The sequence below is a fragment of the Episyrphus balteatus genome, chromosome 3 (genome assembly GCF_945859705.1).
Source record: "Episyrphus balteatus chromosome 3, idEpiBalt1.1, whole genome shotgun sequence".
In the NCBI taxonomy this organism is placed as follows: domain Eukaryota; kingdom Metazoa; phylum Arthropoda; class Insecta; order Diptera; family Syrphidae; genus Episyrphus; species Episyrphus balteatus.
Window position 1 is genome coordinate 93,994,515 of NC_079136.1, and position 22,661 is coordinate 94,017,175.

At 32.0% G+C, this 22,661-nt stretch overlaps 1 protein-coding gene across 4 annotated transcripts in view; it reads left to right on the forward strand.

Annotated features, from left to right (window-relative positions):
- The window catches only part of LOC129916430 (protein groucho), a 213,393-nt gene that overhangs the window by 4,811 nt on the left and 185,921 nt on the right, over positions 1-22,661 (forward strand). The window lies entirely within an intron of this gene.

Below are 22,661 nucleotides of genomic sequence, written 5' to 3' on the forward strand. Positions count from 1 at the left end.
CTTTCAAAAAATTTTGCCAATTTTGGCTTTTTCATGGTAATTTAATTGTCAAGGGAATTTTTGGCTATCTTAAAGTTGTGTTGTAATTCTTAATTGTCATGACCATATAATTACTACTTGTAATGTATTTGCTAATTATAAATAAGCCTGTGAATGCTTTCCTTCTTATCTTATGAACATGTGTAATGTTTGAAATAAAATAAAATAAATAAGCACGTTCCGGTTCATTGTAACTACTTAAGCTCCACTGTCCACACCCTTAACTCGATATTTAAATATCTCTATTCAAAAAGAAAACCTCTATATACAGTTTTCAACCCCTTAATGTTTTAAAATCAACAACTACCTACAAAATCCCACGGCGCGGTCGCTTGCACCCCTAAGCGTGACAATCTGTCACTTTTATAAGAACATCCAACACCTTTTGCACACATATACATACTGTGTATTGGAGTGAGTCGTGAAAAATCAATTCAATACACTCCTAGTAGATATCAACTTAAAAAATAAAAACAAAAATTATAGGTTTATATTCGTGCTGGTGTATTTTTTGTTCGTCTCATCGGCAATTATCTTTCAGATGACATCGATCAGCGTAGCGCAGTTAAATAGTGACGAAGCGGATGTCCTTTACGTATAGACAAGCACACTCATTGAATCCCATTAAATGTTCCTCTGCACTTAAAGTTTTTTTTTTTTATAAAATACTTTTTTTTTATTTTTTGCATACGCTATCCTTGTCAGTGTCACATAAATAGATATATCTTATTCCTTGTGTGTATTTCAATGATGAGCTCTGCTGGTAGATATAAGTGGATATTGAAAAAAAAAAAAATAACTAGTTTGAAATCGAACCAGATGTCTGCGGACCTTTTTTTTATTTTGCTTGCTTCTCTTCCTGTGCTACGAGTATTATTATCAATTTCAAGGGGTGGCTCTTGAGACATATGCATCACATTCAACGAGCAGAGCAGCACCCGGCAACGTCGTCATCGTAGATACTTATTGTTGTGGCAGTTTTATGATTATAGGATTTCTCTCCTCTTTTCTATGTGTCTCTTTTTTTTCAATTTAAAGTCGTCCTTGTAGAGCCCCTATAATATTTCTTTCTATTCATACCTGCATTGATATGATGTTGAACCTTCATTTATAAGTTTGAACGTTTCTTTGGTCGTCTTTAACTCACATTTACCTTTAATTTGTCATAGTTTTTTTTTTTTTTATTCATTTTTATATCATTGAAATGAGGATTTTGGATTGTTGTTAAAATATTTAGAAAAGTTGATTCTTACTTGCATAGATGTCGGTTAAAATAGGTTTGGGTTTGGTGTACATATTTTGAATGTTTTTGGGTAAACAATAGACACAGGGTATTCTAAGAAATCAGGAACGTGTTGATCTGACACTAATGGTGTTAAATTTATAGAAAAGTTATTTTATCAAAAGATTTATCTGGAAATTATTAAAATTTTAGAAATTGATTTAAGGCCCGTTACTAATAAATAGAATTAAGTCAGTCAAAAAGTGTTCAAAACCATGTTCTTTGTAAGAATTGTAAACACGGCCATTAATGCCGCATTTAAAAAGTTATAGGTATATGATTTTTCTACTCTGACCGGTACTATACTATCTCTTGAGTCATCGTTTATCGTTTATGATTTTGATTTATGTTGCTTATTACTCCTGCTCTTTATCGAGTTCAGTTTTCTGGACATGCATTGCCGCCTTCAAATTTTTCAAAATTGTTTAGATTCCTGTCCTTTCCTTCTTACCTGTTTGTGGGTGTTGCACTGGATCGCTTGCTTCAAAATTCATTCGTTTTTATTATGGATCCTTTCTTGTACTATCTTTACCCCTGATAGTTCTTGAAACGTTTAGTTTTTTCCGCGTTCCATCAGTAAAGAAGCACGGATAATAAACTAGAAGAATTTTCCCGATACGACAGTTTAATACGCTTACGGTTAAAATATAATCTTAATAGTTCAGGTGTTTTTGTTTATATGCCAGATCAATACATTTGTGAGAAGGGCAGTGTAGCAAATCTATTAGCAACAAAAACAACATTCTCCTATGCCCCAAGTACATCTTTGGCGCTCTTTTTAAGAGTGCTGCGAGAATATACATCTAAGTTGTTCTTTAGTTCATGTTGTTCTTTAGTGCTTTTTCTATATCGACTTCTACATCTTTTACCAAATGTTATTTTCAGGCATGATATGAATTCGTTGGTGCTGCAAAACAGTTCTACTGTGAAACGGTACTTGAGTAGGTTGTTTCCTTTCATTTACCCTTCCCCAAATGTTTATTTTTCTCAAAGCAAAAGAACTGTTTCTTCGACAAACTCCATTGGTTTTCCAAACATCAGTTATACGTAATTTTGTAGCAATACCATTAGGTGTCAGTCCAGCTCATCTCCTTATTTGTTTTCTTTTTCTGACGTCCAGAAGACTACCACTCGTATTGCTAATGTCAGCTATCAATTAATATTTATATAAATACTGAAATTTGGTGATTTATAAATCTCATTGATGGGAAAACTGGTCAACTCTGTAATGGAATTTTTCAATTACATTTTAATTAGGTAATAACGGTTGGCATGATTCTCTGTTTTCAAAACTTTTGTTAATTATAAGTATTTAATAAGTTATCGAAATCTATTTTTTATCAATCATCAATTGATAATTATGTATCGCAATAATGTCCTACTTTAAAAATTTTATATCAGAAAGTGCCCTCGGTGTTTTCCCTTCTTGGGGGGAAAACCTTCTGGAATTTTTTTATTTTTGCATTATTAATTGTTTGCCTAAAAAAATCATTTATCAACCGAAGAAACAATTTTAGTGATCTTAGCCTTAAATGAAGCCCCAAAAGTCCCCAGATAGTCCTGAAACCCATGCGTTCGGAGCCTACCACAGTACACAAATGAAAGCTTTAAACGAATTTTCCTCGAAACACGTTTTTTCCACGCCGTGCAACGTAACTCAAAAACTAATGAAGCTATCGACTTGAAATAAAGTGTCAATTACTCGTTAACTCATTGGTCATAAACCTAAAAGTTCAATATAATTTTCACAATAAATATTTTTTTTAACAATTTGTTTATAAAAAAAACATTGTCTTTTTTCGTTTTTTTGGTCTCTAATTTTTATTTTACACTTTTTTTTTGCTAAATTTAGGTTCATGCAATGCGTATAAATATATTTTAATGGAAAAAAATGTCTCTTTTGATTATAAATAATTAACTGGACTTGGGCATTGCACGGCGCAAACGCGAGGCATCAACTTTAAACGGCTGTAGAGCCGCCATTTTGTTTTTTTTTTATTACTTCAAAAAAATTGTGTTAGCACTTCATGATGTCAATAATATCATGTATTTTTCCAAATTTTAATTAATGCTTTCAGTTTTCCAATAAAAATTCTTGAAAAACCCGTCGTCCAGAGGGATTTCCCCCCTTAACTTAAGTCTCGTAGCAGCGCCATCTTCCCAATTATTCTAGACGGAAGTCACTCTCACGAAGGCTCTAAATAAGGTGCCCCATCTAGTAAGTTTGAAGAAAAGAACAACGAGTAAATATTTTGCACTGATATAGTTTCCTATCTTTTAATTGTGGTACCCTGACTTCGATATAAAATTTGTAGTAGTTTCCATAAAAACAAATGAAATCTCTTTTTGTACGCCGTAACAAAAGAAATGCTTTCACCCTAACTACATATCTTGGAAACGCTCTTTTTTCCCATATTGGAAAATTTATCAGAGGAAACAATAAATAACAATCAGAATATAAACAACAGAAATCAATCTCTCTAAACAATTTACAAAGTTGTAGCAAATGATATAAATCACTAATTCTACGTATTAGACCGAGAGCCGGGAGCAGATTTCTTGCGTGAGAGGTAACCGATTCATATGAATGTCAGAGGTAGCGTGGGTAATGGTGATGACGAATACCTTAGTCTGCCTGCATTTATTTGGGCCGTTGTCGCGAAAAAGCGCATCAAAAGTACCATTTTTCTGAAAATCGATTTAGTGAGGGTAACCACTAAAAATTTATTGATAACCAACGCCACATACTCACTGATAACAAATATACCAATGGCAGACATTTTAAGTGTGGCCAAAGCCCCGGCAGACTGTCCCGAAAATGCGTTTTTTTTGGCGTTTTTAGACTTTGGGGTAACCACCTAAAATTAATCGCATCCTATAGCGGTGGACTCCCTGATAACAAAAATACCCATGGCAGACATTTTGAGTGTGGCCAAACCCTCGGCAGACGGTTTTGAAAATGCAGTTTTTCTGAAAATTGATTTATTTAGGGTAACCACTTGAAATTAGTCGCATCCTGTAGCGGTGGACTCCCTGATAACAAAAACACCCATGGCAGACATTTTGAGTGTGGCCAAACCCCCGGCAGACGGTTTTGAAAATGCAGTTTTTCTGAAAATTGATTTATTTAGGGTAACCACTTGAAATTAGTCGCATCCTGTAGCGGTGGACTTCCTGATAACAAAAATACCCATGGCAGACATTTTGAGTGTGGCCAAACCCTCGGCAGACGGTTTTGAAAATGCAGTTTTTCTGAAAATTGATTTATTTTACTTTTTCACATAACTCGCGTATTATTGGACCTAGCAGAAAAAATTGTGTAGCAATCTTAAAGATAATTGAATTTCCTACAGAATATGTTAAATAAGTTTTTTCGATTAAACCTTCGGTTTAAGAGTTAGGGTGGTTTTTTTGAAGCAACTCAAAGGGTGATTTTCTTATTTTCGTCATATCTCTTTTATTTGAGCTTTTTTAAAAATTAATTTGAAATAAAAGTTGTAGATCTTTTTATTACCTTCATTTATTACATTAACGGTTTTTCGATTTGACAGACCGTTTTCGATCTGTAGGAAAAAAACTTCAAAAAGTTTGCAATTTTTTATATAGGAAAAAGGTTCTACATAGTACAGGGTAATTTGCAATAGATGTAACAAAAAACCTAGGCGTGTAGGTTGCACTCAGGCAAGAAAAAAATTGTATAGTTTTAGGCGGGGAGGGGCAAAAAGATTGCAATTTTTTATATAGGAAAAAGCTATATAAAAAATTGCAAACTTTTTGAAGTTTTTTTCCTACAGATCGAAAACGGTCTGTCAAATCGAAAAACCGTTAGTGTAATAAATGAAGGTAATAAAAAGATCTACAACTTTTACTTCAAATTAATTTTTAAAAAAGCTCAAATAAAAGAGATATGACGAAAATAAGAAAATCACCCTTTGACTTGCTTCAAAAAAACCACCCTAACTCTTAAACCGAAGGTTTAATCGAAAAAACTTATTTAACATATTCTGTAGGAAATTCAATTATCTTTAAGATTGCTACACAATTTTTTCTGCTAGGTCCAATAATACGCGAGTTATGTGAAAAAGTAAAATAAATCAATTTTCAGAAAAACTGCATTTTCAAAACCGTCTGCCGAGGGTTTGGCCACACTCAAAATGTCTGCCATGGGTATTTTTGTTATCAGGAAGTCCACCGCTACAGGATGCGACTAATTTCAAGTGGTTACCCTAAATAAATCAATTTTCAGAAAAACTGCATTTTCAAAACCGTCTGCCGGGGGTTTGGCCACACTCAAAATGTCTGCCATGGGTGTTTTTGTTATCAGGGAGTCCACCGCTACAGGATGCGACTAATTTCAAGTGGTTACCCTAAATAAATCAATTTTCAGAAAAACTGCATTTTCAAAACCGTCTGCCGAGGGTTTGGCCACACTCAAAATGTCTGCCATGGGTATTTTTGTTATCAGGGAGTCCACCGCTATAGGATGCGATTAATTTTAGGTGGTTACCCCAAAGTCTAAAAACGCCAAAAAAAACGCATTTTCGGGACAGTCTGCCGGGGCTTTGGCCACACTTAAAATGTCTGCCATTGGTATATTTGTTATCAGTGAGTATGTGGCGTTGGTTATCAATAAATTTTAAGTGGTTACCCTCACTAAATCGATTTTCAGAAAAATGGTACTTTTGATGCGCTTTTTCTCGACAACGGCCCAAATAAATGCAGGCAGACTAAGGTATTCGTCATCACCATTACCCACGCTACCTCTGACATTCATATGAATCGGTTACCTCTCACGCAAGAAATCTGATCCTGGCTCTTAGACTATATACGACGATTGTGCGTGATAATTGTTTTTAAAACTTGTGGATTTAAAATAAAAAATTAAATTAAAAAAAAAAAAAACAAAATTCGTGAGCTTCTAAAAATAATTCGCAGCGAAAAAGTTAATGGTTATTAAATTTACCATAAGCACGAGTTATTAGCAAGAAATCCCATTAGTATTCACCTCATTTGTAAATTATATTCATCAAAGCGAAAAACAAAACAAAAAAAAAAATAAAACAAAAAATAAAAATACAAATGTTTGTACGAGTGTGTATTGATACAATATGACAAAAATTTGTCAAATTAGTTCTTCGGGTGAACTTATATTAAAAAAAAATATACCTCTGTGAGTAAGAGGTGTGGCGGCGGTAAAAGCCGATGTCGATCGGGTGGCAAATAAACAAAAAACAAAAATGTGACAAGTTTTTTTTTTTTTTTTGTTCAGGTGACGCAAAGCAGAGGCTATTGTGTTGTTGTTGTTGTTGTTGTTGTTGTTGTTGTTGTTGTTGTTGTTGTTGAATGTTTATACAGTAGACACACACACGAAACACTCTATTTAGTTATTAAGTGTCATGTCAATAGAAATGTGACAGATAGATTGTTATTTGCCATCTTAGTTAACCTGTTTCTCTTATTTTTAATTTTTTTTTTTTATCTTCTCTTGTTTAGTTTGGGTTTTTTGTTTGTTTTATTATTGTTTCTCTTTTTGGAGGAATTCATGTTAATTTTATTTGCATAAATAGAGCGCCAAACCTGGTGACGGAAGTTTATCATTTTTGACTGTTATTTGACTCTTTATGTTTACAATAATGATAAGTGGGTTTCGAATATTATACATTTCAAGAATCAAACGAATAGCTCTTTACCTACATTGAACAGAAGTTCAAGTTATACTTAGAAATTAGAATCAATTCAATCCAAAAAAAAAAAAAAAATGTGCCAAATTTGATAAGATATACAGAAAGACTTGTTTCTAAATTGAGAAGAATTTAATATAATTAAGTTCTGAGGGTTTTTAAATAAAAAGTAAAGTGGATATACAAGTACCTTTCTTTTTGTTTGGTAGGTTTTTTTTTTTTAAACTTGAATGACCTCTCCAAACAGTTCGAAAACTAGCTAATTGTCTCCAGTAACGATCATCAAGTTGGTTGAGGTTGTTCTCAACTTAACTCTTTCCGGGGCAGTGGTATAAAAATCGTACCACCAATTTTAGCATATTTTTTAAGTTTTAATGTACAATGTTGAAGTTGAAACCCATGTCTTAAAAAAGAAAAAATAAAAAAGAAATGTGGTATTAAGTTAATACCATTGCACATTAAAGCTTGGAAAAATGCTTAAAAAGGTGGTACGATTTAAAGTGCTTAGAAAAAGTCTTCTTCTGCCATGTGGCCCATGTAAAGACTTCTCAGGCTGGTGCATCAGTGTTTATATGCTCCGAATGTCAATTTTTAGTTTTCTGACCAAGTCGGGTTTGTTGTTTGTAAAGCCCGTTAACTTCATCGTTGAATCTTCTCATCCAATTTCCAACGATGATAACTGGACCGAACATTACTCGAAGACCCTTTCTCTCAAATAAACCTCATAGAGTGAGACTGATTATGGTTCTTTGTTTTTCTTTGATTAAGTGCCTTCATAGCTTATGGTGTTTTTGCCGGATTCGAAGGTGTTGAGGCTTTATTTTTGATGACACAATATATTTTCTTTTCATTTCAGCCACAGTCAAACTCTTTTAGCGTTATTATGCACACTTGCTTTAAGCACAATAATTTAGCTTGAAGCAACTGTGCAGGACTTTAAAATTATTTTAAAGAGGTAAGCTATGCCTTTCTAAAGAATCGTAGACAGACCGTATTGCAAAGTGCTCAGCGGGTCGCTTCAAGGGACGCCTCATCACTATTGTCGATGTTATCGAAAAAAAAGGGTACTTATTGATTGTCCATTGTCTGGTATACCACATCAAGAAAACAGGCTTTACAACCTCCATTTGACCAAATTCTGCACAAAGCTTGGGTTGATAATGAGTTGAAGACCAAATGAAAGCAAACTGCATGGTCTATCAAATTACAAAAAATTTACAAGCTGAGGTATGCTAAGTGCCAATGGAATAAACTTCCGACGGTTGCCTTCAATGCCCTCAAGAAGAGAACAAGCAAAAAAGAAGGCTGGAGGCGCAAGAAGTAAATTTTACTTTTGTCAACTCAACAAATAAAGCCTTAAAATAGATTTAAAAACTATTTTAAATTAAGGTTGTATGACGGAATATTGTATTGTTGCAAACCTTTTTCGACATCGAAGGCTTCATTGATGTTCTTGACGACTTTACGGAATTTTCCATAGTTATTTTGCACAGTCTATAAAGTGGTGTTTATCGATTTGATGTTCTTGGATTTTTTTTTTTTTGTAAAATCTCCCAGATCGTGAAGTTTTGGTCAATGGTAGATTTTCCTGCCCCAAAACCAAAACACTAATTGGGGACGATAAAGTCGATACGATACTAAGAAGATTTGTAGCAACTCAAAGTTCCTCAGATTTGTTTGTTTCTAAAAATTTTTCGTTTACAAAAAAAAAAAATGCATTGAGATAATTGAGATGATGTTTAATCAAAATCAAAAGAGTTTTTTTTTTAAAGAAAAACAAAAAAACCTGAAGGAAGAAAACCCATAATACAAAACCAGAGTTTTTGTTTAAATTTGTTTGATTTTGACACAAAAACAATATTCATAAAGATTTATCTCAAAATAAAAACAAATGCGCCTTAAACTGTTTTGTATACGCAATTAGTTTCTATGTTTCCAAGTCAGATGATTTCTGAAAATAGAAATGTATTTGCTGACGAAATAATATATCACAACTTTTTTTTTTTTTTATTAAAAATCAAACAACTTAATAACTAAATAAATAATATAATTTTCAAATAAATATAGTTGTTGTTTTATTTTGATTCATTAGATATATATACATGTGCGTTTAATCTATGTATGCGTAACTTATAAGCTTATGCTTAAGATGTGTGTTCTTATTTTGATAAGTTGCAAAACATTTTTACTTTCATTTCGAGTGGTACTTTGCGTGCCACTTAATTCATATCACCCTCACTGATAGACGGGGTAAAGAATGAAACAAACCATTTTGTTTTCGTTTGACAATCAAATGTCAAATCAAACGCACTCAATGAAATAAAAAAAGTAATATAAATTCTCTTTATCTTTCAAGTGGTTAGGTATGTTTGATTATTATATTAATATCAACTATCAACTATAAATGTATGAATGTATAAAAAAAAAAAAATAAACTTGACGAAACATCTAATCGATAACAAATAAAATTAGATTCCTACAGTTAAAATAAAAACACATTCAAGTAGAAAACAAACAAAAACTCTTTATAAAAAAGAAAACAGATTGATTGTATGCGGTGTTGATATAAACTAAAAATGGAGCGATCGAGCATGTGTAGTGTAATTGTTCAATTGCATGGTGGAGGCACTCTCTAAGAGGAATATTTTTTTTTATAATCTCGGCAAATTGAGTTGCATTTTTTTACAAAAGAAGATGAAACTGTTAAGCTTATTAAACTTAAATTTTAATAAATTAGAGACTTCAAGCTTAATATAGGGTAGAGTGTGTCATGTTTTCAATTTTTTAAACTTCAATACTTATACGGGCTTAAAAGTTTCTCAATAAATAAGTTAAACATTCCCCAAGTCATAAGGGTCTATCTTTATATTTACCCGTAACGAATAAATTTTCGATTTTTCATACAAAATTTCGATAAATTTCATTTATTTTTGACGTATGTAATTTACTTAAAAATTTGACGAAACTGTAAAAGTTGATAGAAAATTTTTAAAATTGACAATATTCAAAACTATAAGAAGGCATGAAATACACTGAACAAAATTACAGTGCCGATTATCGAAAAAAAAAAAACTGTTTACTCGCTTTTAAGGTAATTTTCTTGAAATCGATCTAAAAAAAATCACTTGAATTCATCTTTAAGCATACAGCATTCCGTTTAGTGTTCATATTTTATATCGTAAGTGATAATTGAATCGCACGTGCCTGGCAAAGTATCCGCTATACCATATCGCATGGTTGAATGGTGCCGACTGCCGATGGAAATCATGAGGTAGTATGCGATTGTACCGATATCGCTAGCTACAACGAAAGATCGCCCAAACACCATGCGATTCACTTACGATTTAATAAACTGTCAAAAAATGTTCGAATCGCTACCGATATCGCAACAATTCTTGTGGTTACAATGATTGTATCTGAGGTCCTTCAGCTTGTCTGTTACTAGTCTATTACCAACATAATACTTGTGACGACATTTTCTGTAATATCAATAATTTATTACTATTTTTTGCAACACCACTTCACGAACTATTATTGCTGCTTCTTCTAGTGGTGGTCTGTGCAATGTGCTCTGTTTGCTTTTATAAATAATCAACTCTGGAGGTTTTTGTGTATCGAAGGGGGTATTGGCGTGGTGGCGGTTGCGGCAGCGGTAATACTCGAGTTGTTGTCGTTGAGATAATTTCCTAAAGTGGTCTTTTTGTTGTTGTTGTTGTTTGAATTTTTTTTTATTTTAAACTGCCATACCAGGCCAACAGAGGTTCGGCAAGAGAAGAGAGAGGATCAACTTATAATTGATTGTATTTTACATTGCCGGGGTAAGAAACGAAACGGTGGCGGTATATGTACAAATATGAAGTGAGGGCGCTACTATATTCTATATAGGGAGTGTGTGCTAACTAGCTAGCTTAAGTTAAGTATGTGCGAAATTGCGTAGTATAATAGTTCAATGATGCATTTCAGTTTGTTATAAAGTCATTTATAGAGAACTGGCAAAGTTAATTTTATACAATTCAATAATGAATTGTTTGGACATTTGAAGAGCATGAGACTTGACAAGTTAGGAATTAATATATAAGTGGAAAGTATACTATGTATACAATTGGTCGATTGATATTAGTTTTTCAATTGGTTTGAAATTCTCAATAAAGAGTTTTTTTTTTTTTGTTCGAGTAAATATTTAAATTTCTGTTTTTTTTTTTCTTAAGATATCGTTAGAAGTATTTACTAAGAAAACCTTTTACGCTGCCATAGTTAGTCACAGCGCTAGCCGTATTATAAGAGGATTAAAATTAAAAAAAAAAATTGCTGTTGAACTTGTATAGCTGTGGTTAAGTTCTGAAGAAATGTAAACGTTTCAACCCTCAAATAACCCAGAGTCAACATTGATACCTGCATTTAGAAACTTAGACTTTAGTTAAAAACTAGAAGTGCCATAAATAGTACAATAATAAATCGATATTTCGGGATAGAAAATTTAAGCTTCTACATGCAAAGTGCCTATACTTTTTACTAGACAATTTGCGGATTGTCAAACTTATGTATGTCAATTTCCTTGATGACCATTGTATTGCGCCATTGTGAATGATGTTTTTTTTTTTTTTTTATTGTTGTCTCAAAGTAATCTTCCTACCTGAATCTCGTGAAGCGAACTTGCCTACCTTTATTATTATTCTTCTTTTTTTTTTTAATTTTTTTTTCAGGAATCATTTTAGGTAGAGGTCGGTCGTCGTCGGTAGGTATTATATTCTTTGAATGCGGAGAATGTTTTTTTTTTTTTTTATATTATTCTTTTATATCTTCGTCATTCGATCTTCTTTGGAAGAACACACTCCACGTGGAGTGTCTCGGGTTTGGTTTGTCTGTCGGTTTCGGTATTGTTGAACACTGGTCGGAGATGTGTTTAGTCGCGCTATCAACACCAACAACGACGACCGAAACGACCGTCGATCGACGAGTATGACTATACTATACGACGATGAAGTCGACGACGACGACGACGGCACAACGTGGCGGTAAAACATTTTCTTGTTATGTCGTTTAGTTTTTTTTTTTTTTTGTATTTAATTCCAAATCCAATTGTCATTTAGGTATTTGTTGTTGCTGTTTGTTGTCGTTAGATATTTTTGTATGTGTGTATGGTTTTTTTTTTATTATTATTTATTGCTCTTGAAAGTGAAAATTAGATTAAAAAGATTGATGTAGGTTTTTTTTTTTTAAATAATAAATAATAATAATATTTTATCTATTTTTGGAGTTTTAATTGTGATAAGATGTTAACAAGTTTTTTGTTTAATTGTTCAGTATAAAATTTAGATAGGTATTTTGATCACATTTTTATTTTTAATCATAGGTACAATCAACTTTTGTAAACCTAGGTAATCATAAGTATGATGGATGGTTTTTCATATATGATTATGGTTTTCAAGGGAATTTTGATTTCGACCTGAAATTGAAATTTTGTAAGAATTTATTAGTTTTATTTTTTTTTTTTTTAAACTGGTTTGCTAAGGAATTTTTATCAGAGTGGACAGGTAATTAAATAGTGGCTTGTGTTTTAGAGTGTTAATCAAGGGCTGTCGCACAGTGGGGAAAAGGCGGAAAAAACCCAACTTTCGGAAGTACGATTTATTTTGATACTGCACGTGTTTCTAACAGTAAATTAGTTGAAGAATCAGAAAATGAAAACTGTTTTTCAAAAAAAAAATTGTGGTCCTGGAGATTATCGCTCAAAGTTGAAAAACAGTGAAAACTGATAAAAATACAAGTAGTTTCAAAATGATCTATTTTCCTTAAAATTTAAAGGTTTGAACCAATTTTTTTTGTAAATAGGCTTAAAATAAATTGACAAACAATATGGTACATTAGTTTAGCGAAAAAGAATTGAATACAAGTTTTTTGACAAAAAAACATTCAATTTTAGTGACTTTTTAGGTTCAAATTAGGTTTTAACTACCTACTGCCTCCGTCTGCCTCTGTTGGCGGATAGGTTTTTCTAGATAGTATTGAATCTCAGCAATAGTTTTAAAAAAAAATCTCACCCGAAGACGTCCGTATTCGGTTTTTATAGCAATTTCAATCTGAAAAAGTCATTCAAAAAACCAAAAAAAAAAAAATAATGCAAAAAAGAAATATGCAGCTATTTTCGCCAGACAAATCTTTCTAAATGTATTTTGGTATGCTGAATCTGAATGTGAAGTCCGTTTTGCTAAACAGCCCAAAATTTTTGATAAGATTGCAAAAAGAAAATTTTAAACCCACAATTTTAAAGTTTTTCCCAATTTAGTCGCTGTTGGGATCAGGAGTTTGTGTTAATGAAACCTGCATTGCACATTTACCTATTAAAACAAATGTTTTTTTCACTAAGCCACTTTTTTGACTTTATTTATAACTATCGGAATCGGAATACAGTAAAACTGGTTATTTGAAGATTCTCTTATCTTTAGTTCCACTTGTTTCCAAAAAAAGGATGGAATGATTTGATGGAATGTTCCGCTAATTGAAGAAAAAGTTTAGGCTTGATAGCCGTTTAAATTTTAGAACTAACCAAGGAAAAAAAAGTTTCCAAGAAAGTTAAATTTTGAAAAAAATGCCATACCTACCGTTTTTGGAAATTTTTCCTTTTTTGAAAATTTTTGATTTTTTTTTTGATTTATGTAAAATTTAAACGGTATTTATTAATAAAATGTTCAAATAAACTCAAAAAAATTTGATTTTTCTAAAAAAGCGATTGGAAGTAAGTCATTTACAGCTGCAAAAACTTGATTTCTGATTTTTTAATATAATTTTTTTCTGAGTGGGCGTGGCAATGGGTGGTCATTGGTGTAGATTTGTCTTGCTATTAGCTACCTTTCCTGCAAATTTCATGAAAATTGGTTCAGTAGTTTAGTTTTAATTGAGTTTTTTCCGGTCTCCCATACAAGTTGCCCCACAGTCTGTCGGCATTTTAAATACTGAATTTAGAAGGAAGCATGGGTAGACAGAAAACGACAAGCAAAAACAGCTGATTCTCAGATGTTAGGCGAATTGATTTGAATGGACGTTTTTAGAAGCACTTATTACAAATATAGTTGCAAAACTTTATGTTTTTAATGAGCCAAATCTATAGAAATTAATTTTTTGTTGCTCTTTTACCAGCTATCCATTTAACAACAATTTAGAAGGTTTATAAATAGAACGGTAATTACTTAACAGCATTTTTAATTTGGTGTTTACTTAACACAACAACTTAATGCGGCGATTATCCAAACGAGTATTTACTGATTTTTAGTTGGTAAAGCTCTAGTAAAATGCATATTGTTGTGTCTTGTCTAAAATATTTTTTACATTAAAAGTTTTGCATGTATTCAGTGGAATGTGTATGTCAATGTGTTTAATGTTACTTTTGAAGTTGTAGAAATTTATAAAAGGTTAGAAAAAGTCTTTCATTTCCATTTTGTATATTATGGCATTATTACATTTTCTATTTTATCATCACCAAGAATACAAGAATTAAGTTATTTGATCAAAAAATGATTAGCTACTTAATTGTAAAAGAAAGGGCTTGAAATATTTATCGAATATTTTTTTTCAAAATACAGAGCTTCATGTAGGTGATTGTGGTATGTTAAAAAAGCAAGTTGAAAGTATAAGATACGCAACTATTTTCTCGTGTGTGGCTACAAATGTATCATTCAAATTATTTTCCATCGGTAGCTACAATTTTTCCTAACTGACGATCGGGTAAAATTTCCGTGAGGACAAACTTTTTCTTCCAGTAGAATCATTTTTTCGTGTTAACCCAATCAATCGTTTCAACCATTCGTTTTTGATGATTTCGTTTGGTTTCAATAACTCTTGATAATTACCACCGATCTGCCCTCCATCACGCGGACTGTTGTCAACAACGAAATAACCGTCTTCCAAGCGAAGAAACCAAATACGGCATGCAAATGCAACCCATGTTTCTTTTTCATTTCAAACTTCAGTCAGTATACATTTAAGAAACAACCCAACTGAGAACTGCTTTACCTTTTCTATTTCAGAAGAGATTAATGCTTTGGAGCAATTTAAAACTTTGAAACATAGTACGTGCAAAAAAAAAGGCTTTTGGTTTATTTTTGGATAACTAAATTTTGATTATCATGTCAGAAGGTACGCTTTTAGTACGCGTTTTCTTTAAATGAAAGATAAAAATCGACAATTCTTTCGAAAATGACTATTATTTGGTACAAAGACAAAACGATTTGTTTACCATATGTGTATGTGTATGTGTATGTCAAACCTTAGATCATGTGAGTTTTGGATAGGTCAAAATCGACCATTGGATTTTTCTTTTGACAACAAGCGGGTACTTGCTTGTGCACTTAATAATCAATAAATAGAAATGGAAAAGGCCTAGATCCAATGTATCATGTTCTTTTTGAAAAAGTAATCGAAAATTACATAGAAACATCAACATTCTACAGTTGTTCGGACCATGTCTAGGTACTCAACAATGTAATAGAAATATCACAACTGACCTAGTACCTATATGTTTTACGATAACACGATATAGATAAATTACCAATTTTGGAACATTTCTTGTCAGATTTACTATTCCAACTTGCAAAGAGTTTGTGTAAGTGTCCTAACCATTAATTTATAGCTTTGAACTGTCTTAGTTTTCGGAAACATTCAATTTTTCTTACTTTTAACGGTTTACAAATTTTATACCCTAAACATTATAATCTTAAGATTTTATTTAAAATAGCAATTTTGCGTGTTAATTCAAAGTGAATTATCTTTTTGAAATTACATTTGTTTTTTTATTATTTTTATAAATTTTACCAAATAAAACCTCGCTATGGTCTTGCATTAATATCAGCCACTTTTCGGTTTTCTTTGGTTTTAATTTTTTCTTGGCTATTGTTATTCGACCAAAATAAACAAAACATTTTCAGGCTACAATCTAGCCGCTTTAATGCTCAAACAAAACCAGACTAGTGCAACTACCTACAATAACAGTGTAGTTGTACACTCACGACTTAACAACACCTGACACGAATTTAATTACTCATAAATATTGTGCAACGTAAAATAATCATTTTCCTCTTTTTGATCGATGACACTCGATTGGTGGTGACAATTAAATTCATTTAACAAGCATTCTCGAATCTCGAGTTCGTGTTCGGAATCGGAAAGAGGAGTCCGTCGTCATAAAACAGAAAAGGTACGAGTACATTGTGCTTGTACATAATGCACAAAAGCGGAGAGGCCACACCAACCGTGCCACTGTATCATCGTCGTCGTGGTCGTCCGTCAATTAGATGAGATATTTTGTGATTTTGTTGAATGACAACGATGAAGAGGGGAAAGTGTATCATCTTAATATTTTTTTTTTTTTTTTAAGAATCAGTCATGAAAATCCGAAACAAATTCAGAACGAAATAACTTTGAAGACTATTTACAGTGGGGCTGTTTTTCAATAATATAGGACTTCTTTTTAAATCTAAACTAAAGAAAATTTATTTTAAATTAATCGAAACTATAAACGGAAACATGAATGATGCAACTTATTTTCAATCAATTTCTAATTAATTTGCAAATAATTCAAAACTAATTCATAATTGAATTAATTATTTGCAGTTAGTCTAAACTTATTTGAAATCGACTTTAAGTAATTTTTTTGTTTTTAAATTTAATTTGCAATCTTTTTGCCCCACTGTGGGTTAATCTATAGAACGAATGCGACGATTTAATTAACAGAAGCACCAACAATAATTGTACCGTGATGAAGAACTCTAACTATGCGCTGAGCAATGAAGAAGACGACGACTACGATGATGATGATGATGACGATAGTGGGCAGCATAAATACGTTCTGATTTTAAAATGTTTGCGCCTGATTATGAAAATAATATAATCATTTCGGTAGATTGCCATCGCATGGCAAAAAGAGAGGGGAGCCACACAAAATCATTGAGCTTTTGAGTGCCAGAAAAGTGTTGATGATATTTGTGAGGTGAACAATAACGATGACGATATGAAAAGACGTTGAACTTTTTCCACACAATGAATTCATTTAAGTATCCAATTATATTTTTGGGAGTAAGAGTTTGTTTGTTTTTTTCTTTTTTTTTTTTTTTTCTTTGATCAAGTCATTAGACTCTGGGAATTTTTTCAGATATATTTTTAGAAAAAAAAAAAATAAAACAAGTTATATAAATCGTAAATAATTGTTCTATTTAAAGAATATCTAAATTTGAGTTTACAAGTTTAAATTGATTTGGCTAGTGTGTAGGTGGAAAACTTTCTAACAAATTGCTAGAGAATTTGAAAAAAAAAAAAAATACTTGAGAGATTGTTAAACAATTAATAAATTAATTTATTTTAAAAAGAAAATGACATTGCATTGCAACTAAAAAAAGTATAACACTGAGGAAACAAATTACTTGTGTAAAATTAACAATATTATCAAATGGTGTTTAAATTAGACTGTTAGTTTTGAAATCAAAAAATATATTTTTTTGTATTGGGCATGTAGTTTTGCGGTATTCTTAGTAATAAAATCATTTTTTTTATTCATTTTAAAAAGGTCAGATGTTCACACAGCTTGGCTTAATAAAGTATTTCAGAAGTCAGTGTAGAATAAAATCCTTTAATCTCCTGGGAAAATTTGTTTTGTCTAGAATTTGTATGGCAAACGTGAAACTCAATCAATCAATTTTATGAAATGACAGCTTAACTCGTCTGGAAAATTCTTTGCGAAATTTTTGAAGGTCACTTTCGTTCCGATATTTGAAACAATGGATATTCTATTCACTTAGATTTATCACCTGAAATCTTATTATGATCAAAGAAAAAATTAATTCCTGGTAGTAAGGTATTAGGAAAATTATCACTGAACAGGAACTAACTCAAAAGTAATCGTATAAATTATGTCCGTCAAGTTAGCATTAGGTACCACTTTCGAATTTCGAAAATCTAATGATGCAGTTAATTGTCGTGAATTTGTCGTGAAAGTAAAAAATTTGTCGCGCGCGTTTTTTTTTAAATAACCCCTGGTAGTGCTAACTTGACAATCAAGTTAGCACTACACAGAGAAAAATAGACCACATAAAATAGAACAAAAACAATAAGATTTCTCTATGGTTTTCATCCAAGAAGGAAAACTTATTAAAACAATCGGGTTTTCCTTATTGTTTTAAAATCTGCAAAAAAAAATAAAAAAAACGATGACCAAGCTGGGAATCGAACTAGAGACTTCAAATCATTAGTCACCCACCTTACCACCTGAACCAACCTGCCATGAAAATATTGATCGCGATTTTTGTTCTAGTGCTAAGTTGCAAAAAAAATCAACTTTTCAGTCAAATTTTAATAAGATTTTCTCTATAAAAATAATAAGAAATCTCCTTAAAAAAACCTTATTAATCGTTGATTTTAATAAGATTTCCTTATGAAATGTATGGACGGTAAAACAATATGGCAATCTGTTAGTTTTTAGCGGGTCATATTTTTCTCTGTGTACCACCCCTCAAAATGTCTCAAAACGAATTTTAAAACAAAAACTGAGTATGCAATTAATTGTCGTGATTTTGTCGTAGACAGATGGCATTAAAAAAAAATTTGTCGCGTCATTTTTTTGGAAATTAGGCCCCCTAAACTGAATTTCATACAAAGGGAATTTTTTTTTCAAAATGCCATGCTATACATTTTTCCATAATCTACTGTCCCTCGTTGATTTTTGATAGATTATGCAAATTAAAAATGTTTCCCGCCCTTATTTTGGAAAAAATGCCCAATTAAGTTAATTACCCAAACCTAGCACTTCCATATGAAAAATGAAATACCAAAACCTAGCACTACCATATGAAAATTTTTTGTTTATGTGACTTTTTGATAAAAATTTGTTATAAACAATTGTCGTAAAACGTCTACTATGAAATTCAATCATAAAAAAATTTTGACGCGTCCTTACTTTAGCAACCAGACCCCCTTAACTGAGGCAACTAAAATCAGAATTTTTTTTTTTTTAATATTAAAAAAAAAATTGCTTGTTTAAACTACTGACTTTTTCTCATGAACTTCAAGAACAACAATCTTCACGTGTTCTAAAAAGTGTTCTCTTTTTTCAGTAGATTCATTTGCGATCATACCAAGGGTTATTATTATTATTTTTTTTTGTGAGAAGTTACCGTGTGGCTTCTTCCTTGATGATGTTGTGATGTTACAACTATCGTTATGGATATCTGCGACAGGTGAATTTGTAGGGAAAAGTCTGTCATTTAAGCGTCCAATGTACACTGGCAACTTCAGGCGAATTGATAATCCTAAACTCTAAATTTTTCTTGTTAACTCACAATTTACTTTCGTTGAATTTTCAAGTTCAAATTAACGGCAGAAAAAATACTATTTTGGTATCGATTTATGGCCTTACGGATCAAGCAACCATTTCTTGGAATTTAGACCCTCATCCTATTTCCAAAGAATTCCGATGACTCAGTCTTGCTTAGTTTGCAATGTTTGAATTAAATATTTTGCCATTCCTGGTATCAGCAACTAACCACAAAAAATGGAAATATAAAAAAAAAATAAAACTGTCTATAACCTAACCTAACCAATAAACTCCTAATAAAAAAAACAGTCATGTCCTTTTTGTACATTGACTGAGGTGTGGTCCCATCATCGTCATCATCATCATCATCATCTTCATGGTCACAAAAAAAAAATATAAATTTTTTAAAAACTTCTCAAGTGTTCTCTTTCCTCGCAACATTCGATTTTTGTTTTTCTTTTTTTGCGTTACCAACTTACTGCCTACCTAGCTACACTTCAATTGTATCTTAACAACTCCTACCTCAACCCATGAGCCACTTAACAAAACAACAACAAAAAAATCAGAGTTCTTATACTCTACTAGGTACTATTTCTGCAATCCATTTCGACATTTCGTCGACACACTCGACTTGACTTACAAAAAACAAAAACAAAAATACAACAACATAGTTACAATGGCGTTGCGGCAGCGGGTTGAGACTGGTGTTTTTTCGATTCGGTTCTTCGTTGTCGGTCGACCCAAAATGTCAGATCGTCCCGACATTCAGTCACTCAGCCATTTAGCCGCGCCACAACTCGAAAGAGATATACACTTACGAGAGTATAGTAGGTATATTGACGAAGCAAAAAAAAAAAAAAAAAGAAGCATCTTTGTTATACAATTTCCTCGTATTCTTTTCTACCGTTGTCGTTCTCTATACGGTTGTCTTTGCCTTCATCCCAGAAACCCAGAGCCTCGTGTTTGTTCTTATTTTTAGCATCACTTTGCTGTTTCGAATATTTTATTCTCTGTTTTTTTTTTTTTATTCTCTTTTTTGGGTTCCTGCCTTTGCTCCACAGAGCTCTCTGTGTTATGTGTTGCTGGTGTTTTTTTAACGAACTTGAGATTTCTTTTGTTTTGTGCAAAATCACAAAAAAAAAACAAAAAAACAAAAAAAACTGAAAACTTAAAACACAAAAAAATAAAAACGACCATGAAGAAACAACAACAACAACAACATCTTGAGAATAAATTACACCATCGAGATTGAATGGTCGATTTGTTTATCTGGTCCTCGTCGTTGGCCGGTCTGAATTTCTAAAAATGAGACCTTTTTTCCGCCCCTTTGGCTCTTCATGGACTTATATTTTCTTGGTTGCCAATTCAGAAAAAAATTAAAAAAAAAAAAAAACGAAAGACTTGAAAACTGAAATTTTCCATTATGATGGTTTTCTAATGGACAAATTCTCTTACACAATCTCGATCCTCTCCTTAGTTATTTAAAATTCAAAGTGTGACATTTCATCTCATTTTTAATAAAAAAAAAGAATTTTTAAAAACTATCTAAGTGGTAACCATTACTTTATTATTATTTTTTTTTGCTGTTGTTAATTTTTGTTTTGTGCCGATTTTTATTGCAAGTCTGCCCATAAAATGTGTGTTCCACGAATAAGCGAAGAAAAAGACAATGACCAAAAACAGCAGATGACAGCAGAAGATTCGGTTTTTTCTTTACTTCGTCCCTTGTTTTCTCACTCCTCTCATCAATCGATTGCTTGGTGGACCATCCGCACGTCAATATAGTCGGGACCTGTTTTACTAATTCGGTCCTTTTTCAGATTTTATTTTTTCTTTTGTTTGGACTCGAGAGGAAGATATGCCTGTGTCTGCCTTTATTGCCCCCGTATCCTTTTGAAAAAATTTTTTTTCTTCATACTTTGCCCAAAAATGTTTTTTTTTTCATTTTGTATCTTGTAGATACGAATTCCCTTCTCTATAATCATCAACAACATCATAGCCAAGGAGAGAGCGAATAATCTTGTATTTCGTAGAAAAGAAAAAAATCCCTAGACTTGTTCCTTTTTTTTTTTTCTGTGTTTAGTTGTCTTTGGTTTCTTGGGCTCCGTTCGTCGTTCTATTTCTCTAATTTTGTGTTGTTGTTTGTGGTGGTTTGGATTGCTGTTTTTTTTTTTCTATTCAAGGAAAGCAAAAAAAAAAGTATCTAATCTTTTTTAATTTCGGTTTGACGTGGATTGTAGATAGGCAGGTATAGTGTATTTGGAAAACCCAAGTTTGTATTCAATTAAAACGAAACGTCCAATGGAGAGGAGTCGTCGAGCGGAAATATTAAATTACACATGCTTAGCAAGAAGCAACATAGAGAAGAAGAAGACGAAGAAGAATGAGGAGGAGGATTGATTTGGAGGTGCGGAATGGTCGGTGGTTTGGCTGACTGGCGGCTGGTTGATGGGCGATGGATGAAGAAATGAAGGCGATACGGACTGTAGAGTAATTTAATCGACCGAGTGAAATGTCGTGTCACCGTAATTAGAAAACTATATAAAAGATACAATGAAGACGACTAAGAGATCTTAAGTAGAAGAAGATCGACAATATTTAGTTGCCCCTTATTAAGTTTTAGATGACAATGAGAACATAAATTAAAAAAAAAAACAGAAAAAAACACATTGTAGGTTTTGGTATGGAGTATTTTTTATACTTTAAGTTTTATGGAGGGTTTTGTTTTTAAATTGAGACGGAATTCCAGGATTAAGTAACCTTATCACGTCTTGGGGCGTTTTTTTTTTCTTTTTTTTTTTTGTTTATTTATTTTTTTCTTTGTAATTTTGTTTTTAAATCTTTAAGTTTATTAATTAAAATGTTTCAACTTTCAATGGTGGATTTTTAAGGTTTTTTTGGTTGCGAAATTTCATTGTTTGACTTTATGTTTGTTCAGTCGCCACGCAGATGTCTTTTTATTAAAATTACAAGCTTCTCATCAAAATTCCCTCTTTCCGACTACTATTTTTGTTCTAAGCAACTTGGAAAATGTTCTTTTTAGATCGTCAAACTCGTATCGCATAGCGTTTGTTTATTTATTTGTATTTTCAAACTTTATGTATAAAAGATAGGAAATTTCTTATCTGGCGAAGAAGTGAGTTATCAACACTAAAAGCTCGCAAAAAAAAAGACCATCTCGGAAAAAAAAACCTTTATGCCAAATTCTACATACATACATACATACATACATTGACTTGAAAAACCAAGAAAAGCAATCTAACTTTATTCCAAAAGGGCAAAGTTCATCAGATCACTAGTGGATCCGGCTAACGCATTTGTATGTCATAATCTTTGAGGGCTCTTTGTACTGCAAGAGTAC